This window comes from Oncorhynchus nerka, linkage group LG5 (assembly GCF_034236695.1).
Source record: "Oncorhynchus nerka isolate Pitt River linkage group LG5, Oner_Uvic_2.0, whole genome shotgun sequence".
NCBI classification, from domain to species: domain Eukaryota; kingdom Metazoa; phylum Chordata; class Actinopteri; order Salmoniformes; family Salmonidae; genus Oncorhynchus; species Oncorhynchus nerka.
Genome location: NC_088400.1, coordinates 39,158,756 through 39,180,750, shown reverse-complemented (window position 1 = coordinate 39,180,750; position 21,995 = coordinate 39,158,756). Strand labels below are relative to the sequence as shown.

Sequence of the window (21,995 nt, the reverse complement as noted above, 5' to 3'; positions counted from 1 at the left end):
TGAAAATGGATTAAATACATGTTTTTTTCTCAACTATCTACACACAATACCCCATAATGACAAAGTGAAAAACATGTTTTTAGACATTTTTGCTAATTCATTGAAAATGAAATACAGAAATATATAATTTACATACAGTACCAGTCAAAAGTTTGGACACACCTACTTATTCCAGGGTTTTTCTTTATTTTTACTTTTTTCTACCTTATAGAATAATAGTGAAGACCGCAAAACATGGAATCATGTAGTAACCAAAAAAGTGTTCTTCAAAGTAGCCACCCTTTGCCTTGATGACAGCTCTGGACACACTTGGCATTCTCTCAACCAGCTTCATGAGGTAGTCACCTGGAATGCATTTCAATTAACAGGTGTGCCATGTTTAAAGTTAATTTGTGGAATTTATTTCCTTCTTAATGCGTTTGAGCCAATCAGTAGTGTTGTGACAAGTTAGGGTTGGTATACACACGATTTGGTAAAAGATAAAGCCCATATTACGACAAGAACAGCTCAAATAAGCAAATAGAAATGACAGCCAAATCGTTACTTTAAGACATGAAGGTCAGTCAATACGGAACATGTCAAGAACTTTGAAAGTTTCTTCAAGTGCAGTTGCAAAAATCATCAAGCGCTATGATGAAACTGGCTCTCATAAGGAACGCCACAGGAATGGAAGACCCAGAATTACCTCTGCTGCAGAGGATAAGTTCATTAGAGTTAACTGCACCTCAGATTGTAGCCCAAATAAATGCTTCACAGAGTTCAAGACACATCTCAACATCAACTGTTCAGAGGAGACTGTGTGAAACAGGCCTTCATTGTCGGTTTGCTGCAAAGAAACCACTACTAAAAGGACACCAATAAGAAGAAGAGATTTGCTTGGACCAAGAAACACAAGTAATGGGCGTTAGACCGGTGGAAATCTGTCCTTTGGTCTGATGAGTCCAAATTTGAGATTTTTGGTTCCAACCGCCGTGTTTTTGTGAGACGCAGAGTAGGTGAACGGATGATCTACACATGTGGTTGCCACCATGAAGCATGGAGGAGGAGGTGTGAGGGTGCTTTGCTGGTTACACTGTCTGTGATTTATTTAGAATTCAAGGCACACTTAACCAGCATGGCTATAACAGCATTCTGCAGCGATACGCCATCCCATCTAGTTTGCGCTTAGTGGGACTATCATTTATTTTCCAACAGGACAATGACCCCAAACACACCTCCAGGCTGTGTAAGGGCTATTTGACCAAGGAGAGTGATGGAGTGCTGCATCAGATGATCTGGCCTCCACAATCACCAGACCTCAACCTAATTGAAATGGTTTGGGATGATTTGGACTGCGGAGTGAAGGAAAAACAGCCAACAAGTGCTCAGCATATGTGGGAACTCCTTCAAGACTGTTGGAAAAGCATTCTTCATGAAGCTGGTTGAGAGAATGCCAAGAATGTGCAAAGCTGTCATCAAGGCAAAGGATGGCTACTTTGAAGAATTGTCGTGGAAATTTCCTCTATTTACCAAATCATGGGAGCAAACCACACACACAAGTCAGAGTTTATAAAAGTCCATATTTAATTATATAAGCTCTATAGCATTTTGACTTTCAACAGTTCAGTATCTCTAATGAAAAGTTGAGAGTCCCCACACAATGGCAAAATGGGATCCTTTATAGCAAAGATCACACATAGTCAGACAGCATAGACATAATTCATCGTTCAGCTTTGTCTCCTTTCCCAAACCCCAGAACCATAAACCAATCCTCCATATCAACAGGCATATATCAAATTGTCATTTAGATACAACCCACTCTAAATACAAACTCACGGAGAGGAGAATGAGGCTATAGGTTAAGATAGAAACAACATTAGAGGGAGCATAGAATGATTCCAGACACTGCCACCTTCCTTTCCCCACTGGGAAAGGTAGGGAGTAAAAGATATGTTTACACATGATGACACTTTGACCTCTCCCCTCTCTGTGGCCCATGCAACTTAGTTTTGACATAGAACAGATAACTGCAACCTCGCCACAGTATTGTAACAATACAGAGGCGGATGCAAGATGCAAGCAACGATGGTTTAATGAATATAGGTTACAGCAGCAACAGGACAGACAGACTGTACTCAGACGGAATCCGACCCAGGGACTAGGGCACATCCTCCTATGTGAGCGTGCTGAGAAACCCAGGGGAGAGTGTCCGGATGGGTAGGAAGGAGCACAGCAGATAATCCACACAAGGGCGGCGAGAGATGAGTACGGACACACGACACAACCTCAGGGAAGTAACAACGATCTGACAACAAGAAACACTGGTTACAGAACATATAAAGGGAAGATAAGTGATTCCAGCTGGCGCAGACAATCAGGCCGAGATTGGGAACCACGCCCACACAAACACGGGAGAGAGAGAGAGAGAGAGAGAGAGAGAGAGGAGGCAGTGGATTCATGAACCGTGACAATACCCCCCCCCCCCTAGGAACGCCTCTTGGCGTTCCCAGGCGAATTTACCTGTCGATTGAAATCATCGATAAGGGAGTGATCCAGAATGTCCCTAGCAGGTACCCAACTTCTCTCCTCCGGGCCGTAACCCTCCCAGTCCACCAGGTACTGGAATCCGCGTCCCCTCCTTCTAGAGTCCAAAATACGATTGACAGAAAAGGTGGGTTCCCCATCAACAAGTCGTGGCGGCGGGGAACCGGGACCGGTGGGTTAATGCGTGCCTGAAACACAGGTTTTATTTTAGACACATGAAAGGTAGGATGAATTCTCCTATACGCCGGAGGAAGCTGGAGCCGGACCGCCACCGGACTAATGATCCTGGTGACTTTGAACGGGCCGATAAATTTGGGGGCAAGCTTGTTCGAAACGGATCGGAGTGGAATGTTCTTAGTAGAAAGCCACACTCTTTGGCCAACGACGTATACCGGAGGCTTCGACCGGTGGCGATCGGCCTTAGTCTTGGTGCGCGCCCCACCCGGAGAAGAGTCTCACGGGCTCTGCTCCATGCGTGACGGCACCTCTGGATGAAAGCGTGAGCGGAGGGAACAGACACCTCGGACTCCGTACTGGGAAAGATAGGTGGCTGGTAACCTAAACTACACTCAAACGGAGAGAGACCCGTGGCTGCCACTGGCAACGAATTGTGAGCGTACTCAACCATAGAGAGTTGTTGACTCCAGGAAGAGGGATTCTTAGAAACCAAACATCGCAACACTCTCTCCAAATCTTGGTTGGCCCTCTCCGCTTGACCGTTGCTCTGGGGATGAAACCCTGAAGACAGGCTGACACTCGCTCCCAGTAACCTACAAAACTCTTGCCAAAACTTGGACACAAATTGGGGCCCCTGTCAGAAACTACGTCCATCGGCAGACCATGTAAGCGAAAGACGTGATCCACGACAGTTACCGCTGTCTCCTTGGCAGATGGTAATTTAGGCAAGGGAATAAAATGAGCCGCCTTCGAGAACCGGTCCACCACGGTCAAAACAACCGTCTTGCCCTGGGAGGGCGGGAGGGCGGTAACAAAATCTAGCGCGATGTGGGACCAGGGTCTCGAAGGGACCGACAGCGGTTGGAGTAACCCATCTGGGGGTCGATTAGAAGTCTTCCCAGTGGCACAAACCGAGCAAGCCAAGACAAAACTGTGAATGTCACGAGCCATCAGTGGCCACCAAAAGCGTTGCTTAACCAAAAGCTAGTGCGACTGACTCCTGGATGACACGCTACGTTGGAGCAATGCCCCCACCGAATAACATCGGACCGACACCCCTCCGGCACAAACAACCGATTAGGCGGGCAACCGGGCGGAGGCGTTACCCCTTCTAAGGCCGTTTTGACCTCGATTCAACCTCCCATGTGAGTGTGGAGACCACTAGGGTCCCGGGTAGGATGCACTCGGGAGTGGATGGGCGTTCGGAATGGTCAAAAATGCGAGAAAGGGAATCGGGTTTGACATTCTTGGAACCCGGGCGATACGAGAGAGAGAAGTCAAAACGTCCGAAAAAGAGTGCCCACCGCGCCTGCCTGGAGTTGAGTCGCTTGGCGGTTCTGATATATTCCAAATTTTTGTGATCGGTCCAAACTATAAAAGGTACCCCCGAACCCTCTAACCAATGGCGCCACTCCTCCAGTGCTAACTTCACTGCCAACAACTCTCTGTTGCCAATGTCGTAGTTGCGTTCCGCAGGTGATAACCGATGGGAAAGGAACGCGCAAGGGTGCATCTTGTCGTCAGAAGAGGAACGTTGGGAAAGTACCGCACCTACCCCCACCTCTGAAGCGTCCACCTCCACCACGAACTGACGCGAGGGATCGGGAGCTATGAGGATGGGAGCCGAAACAAAGCGGCTCTTGAGTTTGACGAATGCAGCCTCGGCTGTATCGGACCACCTGAACGTCACTCTGGGGGAGGTTAAGGCGGTAAGAGGAGCGACTATCTGGCTAAAGTTGCGAACGAAACGCCGGTAGAAATTGGCGAATCCCAGAAACCTCTGTAGGGCCTTACGGGAATCTGGGCTTGGCCAATCCACCATAACCTTAACCTTGTCAGGATCCATGCGAATACCTTCAGTCGAGACGATGTAACCTAGGAATGGAACGGATTGTGCATGAAAAATGCATTTCTCCGCCTTGACAAAAAGTCCATTCTCCAACAACCTCTGAAGCACTCGTCTGACGTGCTGAACGTGTTCCTGGAGAGAAGAAGAAAAAATCAGTATGTCATCCAGGTAAACATATATGAACTGATCAATCATATCTCTCAGCACGTCATTTACGAGTGCCTGGAAAACCGCTGGGGAGTTGGATAGCCCAAAAGGCATGACCAAATATTCGAAGTGCCCTCTGGGGTGTTAAACGCGGTCTTCCATTCGTCCCCCCTTATGCGAACCAAATGATATGCATTACGTAAATCCAACTTAGTGAATACGGATGCTCCCTGTAACCTTTCAAAGGCTGAGGACATCAACGGTAAGGGATAGGTATTTTCACTGTGATGTTATTCAACCCACGGTAATCAATGCAAGGACGCAGAGATCCGTCCTTCTTCTCCACAAAGAAGAACCCCGCCCCGCTGGAGAAGAGGAAGGACGAATGAATCCAGATGCCAGAGAACCAGAGATGTATCTCTCCATAGCCTCCCTCTCAGGAACAGAGAGTGAATATAACTTGCCTTTAGGCGGAGACTCACCTGGCAATAATTCTATTGCACAGTCATAGGGACGATGCGGAGGAAGAGAAGCAGCACGGGACTTACTGAACACCTCCTTCAGGTCGAGGTATTCAACGGGCACGTTAGACAAATCCACCGCCTCCTCTAGAAACACAGAATCAGACACAGACGAACAAGCAGACACTAAACAGGACTCAAGACATTTGTTACTCCACATGGATATAGAATTATGACCCCAGTCAACTCTGGGGTTGTGTTGGGTGAGCCAAGGGTGGCCGAGAACTAATGGTGCAAGGGGTGAGTCCATAAGTAGAAATGATAGTGTCTCAGTGTGATTGCCAGAAGTGATGAGTGTGATAGGTTCAGTGGTGTGAGAAATGTTGGGTAGTTCTTGACCATTGAGAGCGTTGACGGATATCTTGTGCGTGAGTGAGGTGATAGGAATCTGGAGTTTGTGAGCGAGCTTGAAGTCCATGAAATTACCCTCTGCTCCTGAGTCCAGTAAGGCTTGGGTGTCGTGCGTGTGGTTGGCCCATCTTAGTCTTACCGGGAGGAGAGTAGATGATGAGGTCTTCTCTGTGGTGACACCACCCGATAGTAGCCTCATTCTTACTACCGGGCCTAATCTTTTACCGGGCAGGAGTGGATAAAGTGGCCCGCTCTACCACAGTAGAGACAGAGTCCTTGGGATCTCCGCCTCTCCCTCTCTTCCCGGGAGAGGCGAGCTCTCCCCCAGCTGCATGGGTTCGTGAGCGGAGGTTGAACTGGCCGTGTTCCCGCCGCTGGCATGCCAGCCCTCCGTGTCGTTATACGGTCTGTTAGGGCATGCTCGGCGGCCAACACGACTCAGACGAGCGTCGACCCTCAAGGCTAGTTCCACTAGTCCATTTAAACTCCTGGGAAGGTCCAGAACATAAATCTCCTTCTGGATCCGGTCCTCCAGCCCATGCAGGAACATGTCCCACTGCGCCTCCTCGTTCCACTGACACTCTGCGGCCAGAGTGCGGAATTGGATGGAGTATTCCGATACTGAACGGTCTCCTTGGCGAAGGTCAGCGAGTAGTCTGGCCGCCTCCCTACCCGCCACGGCCCGATCGAAGACCCTTCTCATCTCCTCGGAGAGTGTCTGGAAAGAGGTGCAGCATGGGTCCTGGTTCGCCCACACCGCCGTTCCCCAAAGAGCCGCTTTGCCTGATAGCAGTGTGAGTACGAATGCTACCTTAGACTGTTCACGGTTGAAGGTCCGTGGCTGCAACGAGAAATGCATGGAACATCTCGTAAGAAAAGCTCTGCAATAGTCAGGATCACCTGAATAACCCTCTGGTGTCGGTAGCCGTGGCTCTAGCTGGGACTCCGGCTCTGGCGGGGCGGGTTGAACTGCCGGTGTAGGTGGCGCAGCGAGACCCCTCAGATGTTGTAATTGTTGGGTCAGCTGGGATACCTGCGTCGCAATGGCTTGTACTTCCCGACCTGTGCTGGAGATGTTCTCCTCTTGTTGATCCATTCTCGTGATACTACGGGAAATGAATTCGGTCAGACTCGCTGCATCCATGGTCTGGTCAGATCGTTCTGTAACAATACAGAGGCGGATGCAAGATGCAAGCAACGATGGTTTAATGAATATAGGTTACAGCAGCAACAGGACAGACAGACTGTACTCAGACGGAATCCGACCCAGGGACTAGGGCACATCCTCCTATGTGAGCGTGCTGAGAAACCCAGCGGAGAGTGTCCGGATGGGTAGGAAGGAGCACAGCAGATAATCCACACAAGGGCGGCGAGAGATGAGTACGGACACACGACACAACCTCAGGGAAGTAACAACGATCTGACAACAAGAAACACTGGTTACAGAACATATAAAGGGAAGATAAGTGATTCCAGCTGGCGCAGACAATCAGGCCGAGATTGGGAACCACGCCCACACAAACACGGGAGAGAGAGAGAGAGAGAGAGAGAGAGAGAGAGAGAGAGAGAGAGAGAGAAAAGGAGGCAGTGGATTCATGAACCGTGACAAGTATTATACAAAAATACCATTCTGAAGAGAAGTAACTTACACACATTTGATGAATATTAAACATCTTACAAATGTTACCAACAAATTCTGATCCTTCCACGACAGAATTTAAAATATCAAATATATTTTGATTTGTTTAACACTTTTTGGGTTACTACATGATTCCATATGTGTTATTTCATCATTTTGATGTCTACACTATTACTCTACAAGGTAGAAAATTGTAAAAGTAAATAAAAATCCTTGAATGAGTAGGTGTGTCCAATTTATAGATGGATTTATTGATTGATACTGTAATTATTCACACCCCTGAGTCAAATCTTCGTAGAAGCACCTTTGGCAACAATTACAGCTTTGAGTCTTTCTGGGTAAGTCTCTAAGAGCTCTCCATGCCTGGATTGTGTAACGTTTGCCCATTATTATTTTCAAAATTCTTCAAGCTCTGTCAAATTTGTTGTTGATCATCGCTAGACAACCATTTTCAAGTCTTTCCATAGATTTTCAAGTAGATTTAAGTTAAAACTGTAACTTGGCCACTCAGGAAAATTCACTGTCATCTTGGTAAGCAACTCCAGTGTAGCTTTGGCCTTTTGTTATTTGTTATTGTTTTGCTAAAAAGTGAATCAGTCTCCCAGTGTCTGATGGAAAGCAGACAACCAGGTTTTCCTCTAGGATTTTGCCTGTGCTTAGCTCCATTACATGTTTTTTTATCTTGAAAACCTCCCCGGTCCTTTAATGATTAAAAACATACCCATAACATGATGCAGCCACCACTATGTTTGAAAATATGAAGAGTGTTTGTCAGTAATGTCTTGTATTGGATTTGCCCCAAGCATGACACTTTCTATTCAGGACAACATTTTTCTTTGCAGTTACTTTACTGCCTTGTTGCAACCAGGATGCATGTTTTGGAATATTTGTATTCTGTACAGGCTTCCTTTTTTCACTCTGTCAATTAGGTCAGTATTGTGGAGTATCTACAATGTTGTTGATCCATCCTCAGTTTTCTCCTATTACAGCCATTAAACTCTGTAACTGTTTTAAAGTCACCGTTAGCCTGATGCTGAAATCCCTGAGTGGTTTCCTTCCTCTCGGGCAACTGAGTTAGGAAGGACGCCTGTATCTTTGTAGTGACTAGGTGTAATAGATACACCATCCACAGTGTAATTAATAACTTCACCATGCTCAAAGGGATTTTAAATGTCTGTTTTTTAATGATATATTTTTTACCCATCTACCAGTAGGTGCACTTCTTTGCAAGGCATTGTAAAACCTCCCGGGTCTTTGTGTGGTTGAATCTGTGTTTGAAATTCACTGCTCGACTGAGGTGGGGTACGTAAATTAGATAGTCATTCAACTTATTATGTGACTTGTAAAGCAAATTTGTACTCCTGAACTTATATAGTCTTGCCATAACAGAAAGGGTTGAACACTTATTGACTCAAGAAATTTCAGCTTTTAAGTTTGAATTAATTAGTAAATATTTCTAAAACACAATTCCACTTTGACATTATGGGGTATTGTGTGTAGGCCAGTGAAATTCCAGTAGAAATTCCATTGGTGTTTTGTTGATGCACCCAATTGAACATACACTATATATACAAAAGCATGTGGACACCCCTTCAAATTAGTGGATTCTGCTATTTCAGCCACACCCATTGCTGACAGGTGTATAAAATCGAGCACATAGCTATGCAATCTCCATAGACAACCATTGGTAGTAGAATGTCCTTACTAAAGAGTTCAGTGACTTTCAACGTGGCACGGTCATAAGATGGCACCTTTCCAACAAGTCAGTTCGTCAATTTCTGCCCTGCTAGAGCTACTCCAACTCTAAGTGCTGTTATTGTGTAGTGGAAACGTCTAGGAGCAAGAAAGGCTCAGCCGCAAAGTGGTAGGCCATACAAGCTCACAGTACGGGATCGTTGAGTGCCGACTCACTACCGAGTTTCAGAATGCCTCTGGAAGCAACCTCAGCACAAGAAATGTTTATTGGGAGATTTATGAAATGGGTTTCCATGGCCGAACAGCCATGTGAGTGATGTAAAGCTCACCGGCATTGGACTCTGGAGCAGTGGAAATGCATTCTCTGGAGTGGTGAATTACGCTTCACCATCTGGCTGTCCGAATCTGGGTTTGGCGGATGCCACCTACCTGAATGCATAGTGGCAACTGTACATTTTGTTGGAGGAGGAATAATGGTCTGGTGCTGTTTTTCATGGTTCTGGCCCCTGAGTTCTAGTGTAGGGAAATCTTAACACTACAGCATACAATGACATTCTAGATGATTCTGTGCTTCCAACTTTTTGGCAACAGTTTGAGGAAGGCCCTTTTCAGCATGACAATGCTCCCGTGCACAAAGTGAGGTCCATACAGAAATGGTTTGTTGAGATGGTTGTGAAAGAATTTGACTGGCCTGCACAGAGCCCTGACGTCAACAACATCGAACACCTTTGGGATGAATTGAAATGCCGAATGCGGGCCTAATTGCCCAACATCAGTGCCCGACCTCACTAATGCAATTAAAATGTTAGCTAATGATCTTCAGCCCCTCATCAAATCAAATCAAATCAAATTCATTTATATAGCCCTTTGTACATCAGCTTGTCACGTCTAATCAAGGTGGGTGGAATCAGGCGCAGAGAGCAGATAGCGATATAAAGTTTTATTCTCCGGTGAACAAAACAAACACGGTCAACCCAAACACACACAGGGTGAAATTATCCAACACAGGATAACAGACTAACCGGAGAATAAGAAACACAAAAACACCGATAGACGAAATGAATGACAACATAAACAATCCCGCACAAAACAAGGGTGGAACAACCTACATTATATACAGACACTAATTAACTAAACAACACACAGGTGCAACCAATCAGACAAAACCAACAGATACACGAAAAGGGATCGGTAGTGGCTAGTAGGACGGTGACGACGACCGCCGAGCACCGCCCGAACGGGCAGGAGAGCCAACCTCGGAGGAAGTCGTGACACAGCTGATATCTCAAAGTGCTGTACAGAAACCCAGCCTAAAACCCCAAACAGCAAGCAATGCAGGTGTAGAAGCACGGTGGCTAGGAAAAACTCCCTAGAAAGGCCAAAACCTAGGAAGAAACCTAGAGAGGAACCAGGCTATGTGGGGTGGCCAGTCCTCTTCTGGCTGTGCCGGGTGGAGATTATACCAGAACATGGCCAAGATGTTCAAATGTTCATAAATGACCAGCATGGTCGAATAATAATAAGGCAGAACAGTTGAAACTGGAGCAGCAGCACAGTCAGGTGGACTGGGGACAGCAAGGAGTCATCATGTCAGGTAGTCCTGGGGCACGGTCCTAGAGCTCAGGTCCTCCGAGAGAGAGAAAGAAAGAGAGAATTAGAGAGAGCATATGTGGGGTGGCCAGTCCTCTTCTGGCTGTGCCGGGTGGAGATTATAACAGAACATGGCCAAGATGTTCAAATGTTCATAAATGACCAGCATGGTCGAATAATAGTAAGGCAGAACAGTTGAAACTGGAGCAGCAGCATGGCCAGGTGGACTGGGGACAGCAAGGAGTCATCATTTCAGGTAGTCCTGGGACATGGTCCTAGGGCTCAGGTCAGTTGAAACTGGAGCAGCAGCATGGCCAGGTGGACTGGGGACAGCAAGGAGTCATCATGTCAGGTAGTCCTGGGGCATGGTCCTAGGGCTCAGGTCCTCCGAGAGAGAGAAAGAAAGAGAGAAGGAGAGAATTATAGAACGCACACTTAGATTCACAAAGGACACCGAATAGGACAGGAGAAGTACTCCAGATATAACAAACTGACCATAGCCCCCCGACACATAAACTACTGCAGCATAAATACTGGAGGCTGAGACAGGAGGGGTCAGGAGACACTGTGGCCCCATCCGAGGACACCCCCGGACAGGGCCAAACAGGAAGGATATAACCCCACCCACTTTGCCAAAGCACAGCCCCCACACCACTAGGGGATATCTTCAACCACCAACTTACCATCCTGAGACAAGGCTGAGTATAGCCCACAAAGATCTCCGCCACGGCACAACCCAAGGGGGGCGCCAACCCAGACAGGATGACCACAACAGTGAATCAACCCACTCAGGTGACGCACCCTCCAGGGACGGCATGAGAGAGCCCCAGTAAGCCAGTGACTCAGCCCCTGTAATAGGGTTAGAGGCAGAGAATCCCAGTGGAAAGAGGGGAACCGGCCAGGCAGAGACAGCAAGGGCGGTTCGTTGCTCCAGAGCCTTTCCATTCACCTTCCCACTCCTGGGCCAGACTACACTCAATCATATGACCCATTGAAGAGATGAGTCTTCAGTAAAGACTTAAAGGTTGAGACCGAGTTTGCGTCTCTGACATGGGTAGGCAGACCGTTCCATAAAAATGGAGCTCTATAGGAGAAAACCCTGCCTCCAGCTGTTTGCTTAGAAATTCTAGGGACAATTAGGAGGCCTGCGTCTTGTGACCGTAGCGTACGTGTAGGTATGTACGGCAGGACCAAATCAGAGAGATAGGTAGGAGCAAGCCCATGTAATGCTTTGTAGGTTAGCAGTAAAACCTTGAAATCAGCCCTTACTTTGACAGGAAGCCAGTGTAGAGAGGCTAGCACTGGAGTAATATGATCACATTTTTTGGTTCTAGTCAGGATTCTAGCAGCCGTATTTAGCACTAACTGAAGTTTATTTAGTGCTTTATCCGGGTAGCCAGAAAGTAGAGCATTGCAGTAGTCTAACCTAGAAGTGACAAAAGCATGGAAAAGCATTTTCTGCATAATTTTTGGACAGAAAGTTTCAATGTTACGTAGATGGAAAAAAGCTGTCCTTGAAATGGTCTTGATATGTTCTTCAAAAGAGAGATCAGGGTCCAGAGTTACGCCGAGGTCCTTCACAGTTTTATTTGAGACGACTGTACAACCATTAAGATTAATTGTCAGATTCAACAGAAGATCTCTTTGTTTCTTGGGACCTAGAACAAGCATCTCTGTTTTGTCCGAGTTTAATAGTAGAAAGTTTGCAGCCATCCACTTCCTTATGTCTGAAACACATGCTTCTAGCGAGGGCAATTTTGGGGCTTCACCATGTTTCATTGAAATGTACAGCTGTGTGTCATCCGCATAGCAGTGAAAGTTAACATTATGTTTTCGAATAACATCCCCAAGAGGTAAAATATATAGTGAAAACAATAGTGGTCCTAAAACGGAACCTTGAGGAACACCGAAATTTACAGTTGATTTGTCAGAGGACAAACCATTCACAGAGACAAACTGATATCTTTCCGACAGATAAGATCTAAACCAGGCCAGAACATGTCCGTGTAGACCAATTTGGGTTTCCAATCTCTCCAAAAGAATGTGGTGATCGATGGTATCAAAAGCAGCACTAAGGTCTAGGAGCACGAGGACAGATGCAGAGCCTCGTCATTTGAGTGACAGCTAGCAAGATGCACATTGACGGTTTCACAGTGAAAGAAGGCTGGCACAGGCCTGCCCAGCATTATCCATTGAGGTTTCAGGCTGTACCTAATGACTAGGTGACACAGCAGGGAGAGAGAGAGAGAGCAATGACATACTGCAGACATCTGCCCATATATGATGTAGTACACAATTTTCGGGGGACCCATTTTGGCTCTTGAGCACTACTTTCAAAACGACTGGCTATAAAGTATGCAAATCTTCCTGGAAAGTCTCTAAGATAATGCTGGATTTGATGGCATGGGGTGTTTGTGTTTGTTTGTGTGAGAGAGAGAGAATTACTTTTTTTCCACATCCCACCACATCCTGTAGATTGTTTTCTTCATCATGCTAGCTAATTACTTTCCAATCTGTTGATGTCTCTCTGCTGCTCGTGTAGGGGAGCCAGTTAGTTTTGATTGGCTCCTGGCTCCTCATGGCCAGCAATTAGACAGGTACCAGACACCGGCTGAGACACATTGTTAGGCAACGGATGAGAATGATAACAATCTTAAAACATTAAGATAGGAAATATTGTTTTAAATGCCAAGGTCTTTTGACATTTTGAAGACATTACATTTTTTTTGTAACTTTCTATTGGAGAGACAACGTGTGTGTGTGTGTGTGTGTGTGTGTGTGTGTGTGTGTGTGTGTGTGTGTGTGTGTGTGTGTGTGTGTGTGTGTGTGGTGTGTGTATTGAGCAAGGTACTTAACCCTAATTGCTTCTGTAAATTGCTCTGGATAAGAGTGTCTGCTAAATTACTAAAGTGTGTGTGTGTGCGTGCGTGCGTGTGTGTGTGCTGCTGTGATCACCCTTGAGTTGGAGGGTTAATGTTTTCCCTTCATAGATTTGACCCTAACATCCCCCAACTCCCATCTCCCCCCGACCCAGTTTGCTAGTCAGACACCATTACTGCGGGATCAGAACACGCACATTGAGAGGGCGATCTGCGAACCGTCTCTACATTCACTTTAAAAAAGAATGGAACTTTTCCGTCTTCATCATCTGGGTCATTTGATGGAATCCTGGATATGTAGAAATATTTGGCACATAACTCAGCCCTAATTGATGGAAGTGGGTGTTAATGACTGATAGAGTTGAAGAGAGGCAGAAACAGACCAAAAACTGAGATCTGCAAAGAGAGAGAGATAATGTAGGCAGAGCAGAGAACAAGACAAAAGGACACCTTACATCTTGCTAAGTGCCCTATTTACTCAGATCATGAAATCTGAGCTCTCTCTCTCTCTCCTTTCTCTCTCCCTCTCTCTCTCTCCTTTCTCTCTCTCTCTCTCTCTCTCTCTCTCTCTCTCTCTCTCTCTCTCTCTCTCTCTCCTTTCTCATTCTCTCTCTCTCTCTCTCTCTCTCTCTCTCTCTCTCTCGGGTTGTTTAGGTCCACGGGGCTTGTTGTTTGCGATTTTGAAATGAGGCATCTAATAATGATGTGCTTACATGCCTCCACTGAAACCAATGCGTAGAAAAACACTGTGGTTACATAAATGCAGCTTTTCGAGAGGTTTCACACCCCAGTTGTTTTTCACCCATGCTGAACCTACAGTAGGCACTCAGCGAAACCTTACCTCTTTCTATTCACCGTGATGATTTTCTGTTGTGGCGGTTGAATTGAATTGTTCTTTTCTTCTCTGTTTGGTCAGGACGAGAAGAACCAGGTTCTGATGACCAACGCATGGCTACAGCTGGTGAGTGGAAATGGTTGAGGACTGAATGACACTGTGACTCATGATGTTCTCATATCCCCCCATCCCACCAAAAAGGCAGTAACACCATCTCAGGTTGATATGCCGCAGGTGTTGTCTGGTACCACCACATCCTGTTAGTTGTATATTGAGATGACAATAGCCTGTCCGTATTGTCTCTTGAAATATTGCTTCTGTTAAGTTAAAACTGCTAGTTTCTCTTAGCCAGTCTGAGCTTGATCCAACATATTGGATTGGACATAGAGCTTTGATTGCTTATCCCGATGTTTCCTTGGTAATCTGGAGGACACATGCTTATGGAGAGTTGATGAGGTTGGATTTGTGAGAGGGGCATGCGGTTCACCTTGTCTGGTCTCTACCATCGACTCGACCCAGGAGAAGGAGAACAACGCCTCCACTCTCCACAGTCACTACAAACAGACCTCCGTCCAATTTCCCATCAATTCATTTCCATTACATTTTTTATCGAGTCATTTACTCCTTTATAGAAGTCTTCCTGACAGGACGTCAGCCTCAATTTTCTAGCCAATCAGTGTCATTGCTGTGTGGTTTATGGGACGCTTCCCAGGCGGGCCATGGGAAATACATTTCAATGTCTGTCAACTAGCGTGAACTCATAAGAGACAAGTGCTGTCACAACCCTTCAGTTGACAGACTGCCAAGACCCAAGCTCAGACTGGATATTTTATCACAGACAGACTGCCCCCCCCCCCCCCCCCAGTACTGGACTGATGTGCCTCTTTGCTGTGTGATTATCTCTGATGTGTATCTCTGTGTTCTGTCCTCAGTACTGGACTGATGTGCCTCTTTGCTGTGTGATTATCTCTGATGTGTATCTCTGTGTTCTGTCCTCAGTACTGGACTGATGTGCCTCTTTGCTGTCTGATTATCTCTGATGTGTATCTCTGTATTCTGTCCTCAGTACTGGACTGATGTGCTTCTCTGCTGTGTGATTATCTCTGATGTGTATCTCTGTGTTCTGTCCTCAGTACTGGACTGATGTGCCTCTTTGCTGTGTGATTATCTCTGATGTGTATCTCTGTGTTCTGTCCTCAGTACTGGACTGATGTGCCTCTTTGCTGTCTGATTATCTCTGATGTGTATCTCTGTGTTCTGTCCTCAGTACTGGACTGATGTGCCTCTTTGCTGTCTGATTATCTCTGATGTGTATCTCTGTGTTCTGTCCTCAGTACTGGACTGATGTACCTCTTTGCTGTGTGATTATCTCTGATGTGTATCTCTGTGTTCTGTCCTCAGTACTGGACTGATGTGCTTCTCTGCTGTGTGATTATCTCTGATGTGTATCTCTGTGTTCTGTCCTCAGTACTGGACTGATGTGCTTCTCTGCTGTGTGATTATCTCTGATGTGTATCTCTGTGTTCTGTCCTCAGTACTGGACTGATGTGCCTCTCTGCTGTGTGATTATCTCTGATGTGTATCTCTGTGTTCTGTCCTCAGTACTGGACTGATGTGCCTCTCTGCTGTGTGATTATCTCTGATGTGTATCTCTGTGTTCTGTCCTCAGTACTGGACTGATGTGCTTCTCTGCTGTGTGATTATCTCTGATGTGTATCTATGTGTTCTGTCCTCAGTACTGGACTGATGTGCCTCTCTGCTGTGTGATTATCTCTGATGTGTATCTCTGTGTTCTGTCCTCAGTACTGGACTGATGTGCTTCTCTGCTGTGTGATTATCTCTGATGTGTATCTCTGTGTTCTGTCCTCAGTACTGGACTGATGTGCCTCTCTGCTGTCTGATTATCTCTGATGTGTATCTCTGTGTTCTGTCCTCAGTACTGGACTGATGTGCCTCTCTGCTGTGTGATTATCTCTGATGTGTATCTCTGTGTTCTGTCCTCAGTACTGGACTGATGTGCTTCTCTGCTGTGTGATTATCTCTGATGTGTATCTCTGTGTTCTGTCCTCAGTACTGGACTGATGTGCCTCTCTGCTGTCTGATTATCTCTGATGTGTATCTCTGTGTTCTGTCCTCAGTACTGGACTGATGTGCTTCTCTGCTGTGTGATTATCTCTGATGTGTATCTCTGTGTTCTGTCCTCAGTACTGGACTGATGTGCCTCTCTGCTGTCTGATTATCTCTGATGTGTATCTCTGTGTTCTGTCCTCAGTACTGGACTGATGTGCTTCTCTGCTGTGTGATTATCTCTGATGTGTATCTCTGTGTTCTGTCCTCAGTACTGGACTGATGTGCTTCTCTGCTGTGTGATTATTTCTCCTCTCTGCACAGACCATACAAACGCTCCACACCGCGTGGCTGCGGCCAATCTAATCTGGTGGTCCCAGCGCGCACGACCCACGTGGAGTTCCAGGTCTCCGGTAGCCTCTGGAACTGCCGATCTGCGGCCAACAAGGCAGAGTTCATCTCAGCCTATGCCTCCCTCCAGTCCCTCGACTTCTTGGCACTGACGGAAACATGGATCACCACAGATAACACTGCTACTCCTACTGCTCTCTCTTCGTCCGCCCACGTGTTCTCGCACACCCCGAGAGCTTCTGGTCAGCGGGGTGGTGGCACCGGGATCCTCATCTCTCCCAAGTGGTCATTCTCTCTTTCTCCCCTTACCCATCTGTCTATCGCCTCCTTTGAATTCCATGCTGTCACAGTTACCAGCCCTTTCAAGCTTAACATCCTTATCATTTATCGCCCTCCAGGTTCCCTCGGAGAGTTCATCAATGAGCTTGATGCCTTGATAAGCTCATTTCCTGAGGATGGCTCACCTCTCACAGTTCTGGGCGACTTTAACCTCCCCACGTCTACCTTTGACTCATTCCTCTCTGCCTCCTTCTTTCCACTCCTCTCCTCTTTTGACCTCACCCTCTCACATTCCCCCTCTACTCACAAGGCAGGCAATACGCTCGACCTCATCTTTACTAGATGCTGTTCTTCCACTAACCTCACTGCAACTCCCCTTCCAAGTCTCCGACCACTACCTTGTATCCTTTTCCCTCTTGCTCTCATCCAACACTTCCCACACTGCCCCTACTCGGATGGTATCGCGCCGTCCCAATCTTCGCTCTCTCTCCCCCGCTACTCTCTCCTCTTCCATCCTATCATCTCTTCCCTCTGCTCAAACCTTCTCCAACCTATCTCCTGATTCTGCCTCCTCAACCCTCCTCTCCTCCCTTTCTGCATCCCTTGATTCTCTATGTCCCCTATCCTCCAGGCCGGCTCGGTCCTCCCCTCCTGCTCCGTGGCTCGACGACTCATTGCGAGCTCACAGAACAGGGCTCCGGGCAGCCGAGCGGAAATGGAGGAAAACTCGCCTCCCTGCGGACCTGGCATCCTTTCACTCCCTCCTCTCTACATTTTCCTCTTCTGTCTCTGCTGCTAAAGCCACTTTCTACCACTCTAAAGTCCAAGCATCTGCCTCTAACCCTAGGAAGCTCTTTGCCACCTTCTCCTCCCTCCTGAATCCTCCTCCCCCTCCCCCCTCCTCCCTCTCTGCAGATGACTTCGTCAACCATTTTGAAAAGAAGGTCGACGACATCCGATCCTCATTTGCTAAGTCAAACGACACCGCTGGTTCTGCTCACACTGCCCTACCCTGTGCTCTGACCTCTTTCTCCCTCTCTCTCCAGATGAAATCTCGCGTCTTGTGACGGCCGGCCGCCCAACAACCTGCCCGCTTGACCCTATTCCCTCCTCTCTTCTCCAGACCATTTCCGGAGACCTTCTCCCTTACCTCACCTCGCTCATCAACTCATCCCTGACCGCTGGCTACGTCCCTTCTGTCTTCAAGAGAGCGAGAGTTGCACCCCTTCTGAAAAAACCTACACTCGATCACTCCGATGTCAACAACTACAGACCAGTATCCCTTCTTTCTTTTCTCTCCAAAACTCTTGAACGTGCCGTCCTTGGCCAGCTCTCCCGCTATCTCTCTCAGAATGACCTTCTTGATCCAAATCAGTCAGGTTTCAAGATTAGTCATTCAACTGAGACTGCTCTTCTCTGTATCACGGAGGCCCTCCGCACTGCTAAAGCTAACTCTCTCTCCTCTGCTCTCATCCTTCTAGACCTATCGGCTGCCTTCGATACTGTGAACCATCAGATCCTCCTCTCCACCCTCTCCGAGTTGGGCATCTCCGGCGCGGCCCACGCTTGGATTGCGTCCTACCTGACAGGTCGCTCCTACCAGGTGGCGTGGCGAGAATCTGTCTCCTCACCACGCGCTCTCACCACTGGCGTCCCCAGGGCTCTGTTCTAGGCCCTCTCCTATTCTCGCTATACACCAAGTCACTTGGCTCTGTCATAACCTCACATGGTCTCTCCTATCATTGCTATGCAGACGACACACAATTAATCTTCTCCTTTCCCCCTTCTGATGACCAGGTGGCGAATCGCATCTCTGCATGTCTGGCAGACATATCAGTGTGGATGACGGATCACCACCTCAAGCTGAACCTCGGCAAGACGGAGCTGCTCTTCCTCCTGGGGAAGGACTGCCCGTTCCATGATCTCGCCATCACGGTTGACAATTCCATTGTGTCCTCCTCCCAGAGCGCTAAGAACCTTGGCGTGATCCTGGACAACACCCTGTCGTTCTCAACTAACATCAAGGCGGTGGCCCGTTCTTGTAGGTTCATGCTCTACAACATCCGCAGAGTACGACCCTGCCTCACACAGGAAGCAGCGCAGGTCCTAATCCAGGCACTTGTCATCTCCCGTCTGGATTACTGCAACACGCTGTTGGCTGGGCTCCCTGCCTGTGCCATTAAACCCCTACAACTCATCCAGAACGCCGCAGCCCGTCTGGTGTTCAACCTTCCCAAGTTCTCTCACGTCACCCCGCTCCTCCGCTCTCTCCACTGGCTTCCAGTTGAAGCTCGCATCCGCTACAAGACCATGGTGCTTGCCTACGGAGCTGTGAGGGGAACGGCACCTCAGTACCTCCAGGCTCTGTTCAGGCCCTACACCCAAACAAGGGCACTGCGTTCATCCACCTCTGGCCTGCTCGCCTCCCTACCACTGAGGAAGTACAGTTCCCGCGCAGCCCAGTCAAAACTGTTCGCTGCTCTGGCCCCCCAATGGTGGAACAAACTCCCTCACGACGCCAGGACAGCGGAGTCAATCACCACCTTCCGGAGACACCTGAAACCCCACCTCTTTCAGGAATACCTAGGATAGGATAAAGTAATCCTTCTCACCCCCCCCCCCCCTTAAAAGATTTAGATGCACTATTGTAAAGTGGCTGTTCCACTGGATGTCTTAAGGTGAACGCACCAATTTGTAAGTCGCTCTGGATAAGAGCGTCTGCTAAATGACTTAAATGTAAATGTAATTATCTCTGATGTGTATCTCTGTGTTCTGTCCTCAGTACTGGACTGATGTGTACCTGAGTTGGAATCCAGAGAACTACCCTGGGGTTCAGAACCTACGTTTCCCCTCCAGCCAGATCTGGACCCCTGACATCCTCCTCTACAACAGGTGTGCTCCCACAACCCCCATCTTCTCCCATGATCCTCCTCTCCTCCCATCACCCTCCTCTCTCCAATAATCCTCTCCTCCCATCATCCTCATCTCCTCCCACAACTTACTGATGCAGTCATTTAGGGTTGATCCTTTCTTTGGATAACTTTAGAGCTGAGATTTGGTTGATAAACCAACAGCAACGGAGCATCTGTGACCTGGCATCAGCCTGCCTGGAGGGACTGGAGGGACAGGACCTGAATGTGGAATATGTTTACGGCTGTGTTTAGTCTGGAAGTCTCCCGAAGTGTGTGTGAGTGTATCTGTGTGTGTGTGTGTGTGTGTGTGTGTGTGTGTGCGCGTGTGTACCTCTGTGTGTGTACCTGTGTGTGTGTGTGTGTGTGTGTGTGTGTGTGTGTGTGTGAGTTAGCATTGAGATACAGTTGGGTATATGTGTTTTTAGACGTGCACAGTGTTTGGAATCAGGTCGGGTTTATTCTGTCTCATCTCTCTGTTCTTAACCCCTTTCTCCTGTTAGTGGGGAAAGCTTACAGAGATTTTATCTACTCCTCTTCACTTTGCCATGTAGGGCAAAACCACAAGTAAATGCACTGGCTAGACCATGTGAGAAAGAGAAATATATGGAGAGAGGTAGGCACACAGAGAAGTGAAGGAAGTTCAGTCCTTTTTTTAAGAGGGTTCATTCATAATGATTAACTGGGGGGTTCAAGCCCTGACTGCTGATTGGCTGACAGCTGTGGTATATCAGACTGTATACCACAGGTATGACAAAACATTTATTTTAACTGTTCTAATTACATTGGTAACCAGCAACTACTACTACTGCTTCTGCTACTGCTAGTACTACTACTTTTACAGATCTGCCCAGCCACGCAATTAATTAACTTGATCTCCACTGTAAAAAGCGCCTAGACATTATCTCCGACATTTGCAAAATGTTTGTAATATTGTAATTCGATCTCCACAGTCTCCCGTATTAATGAATGTGTCGGCAGAAGAGAGAGGAATGCAGCTTTTCTCAGCCAGTCCAAATCACCAATCAGCATCAGAACTCTTAAAACAACATGAAATGTAGCTAGTTTGCTGTGTAGTTGGCCAGCAACCTGCAAAGTTCCCGGAATGATCCACCAGCGCTTGTTTAGTTTAGCTTTACATGGCAGTCAATGGACATAGAACTAAAGACCAGAGAACACCTCAAATTGCACTTGACAACCAGTGTTAGTGAATGTAGCATCAGGTAAAAAATACAAATAATAATAATAATCTTGCTTTTTAATGCTGGTAACTTGTCGGCTTCGCCTCGTGGCTATGACCACGTCACAGCCATGATAAAAATGTCATAACATATGGACTTGAATGTATTATTGCTTAATTACAATCTCTATGCGCGTACACACCCAGCACACACACACACACACACACACACACACACACACACACACACACACACACACACACACACACACACAACACCACACCATCACATGATCAATCACAGGATTAAGGAGAGAAACAACGGGTATTTAATCCTGATTTTAAAAGCACTGCTGCATTTGGAAAAGGGATTACTTCTCTCCCCTCTTCTCTTCATCTAACCTGCTTCACTCCTCACTCACGTCCGGAAAGGTCAAAGGTAACGGGAAACATACTTTTCATTCATGTAAAATGCGTCTGTTCTCTTCTATTCTTCATGCTCTCACAATTCTTTGGCGTGCACTCGTTGACGATGCTGTAAAGAAGTTACGTGACGGTTAGGGTCATTGGTTTGGGTCATGTGACGTAAACATCACGAATTTCACCGTAAGAGCAGAGTTAACCTTGTAGATCATGTCACGGCCCTGTAATAGAGGGGAGCTGCCGAGAGGAGAACCCGTTTCAGAGTGTTGCTGAGGTTTAGCTTCCCCAAAAGGGAAGTTCAAATTTGCAGTCTGCTGCCATGATATCGACACACAAACACATAGAGACACACATTGACACAGCAGACGTTCGTGACGTAACATGCGCCATTAAACCGCTCGCCATGAAAGCGTAAGCAATCACACGCCAGTCTGACAGCGGTGTATAGCAGAGGAACCCAGTCTCATTAGCATGTTTTTGAGGTGCGAAAACGCAATAACGAATGTATTCACTTCTATTGCGCTTAATTAACGAGAGCCTTAATGAGTCAGTTCAATACATCCCATGTATCTCATCAAAA

General features: G+C 47.1%; 1 pseudogene; it reads left to right on the top strand.

Annotated features, from left to right (window-relative positions):
- LOC115129462 (neuronal acetylcholine receptor subunit alpha-7-like) overlaps window positions 1-21,995 on the top strand; it is a 98,597-nt pseudogene that overhangs the window by 56,850 nt on the left and 19,752 nt on the right.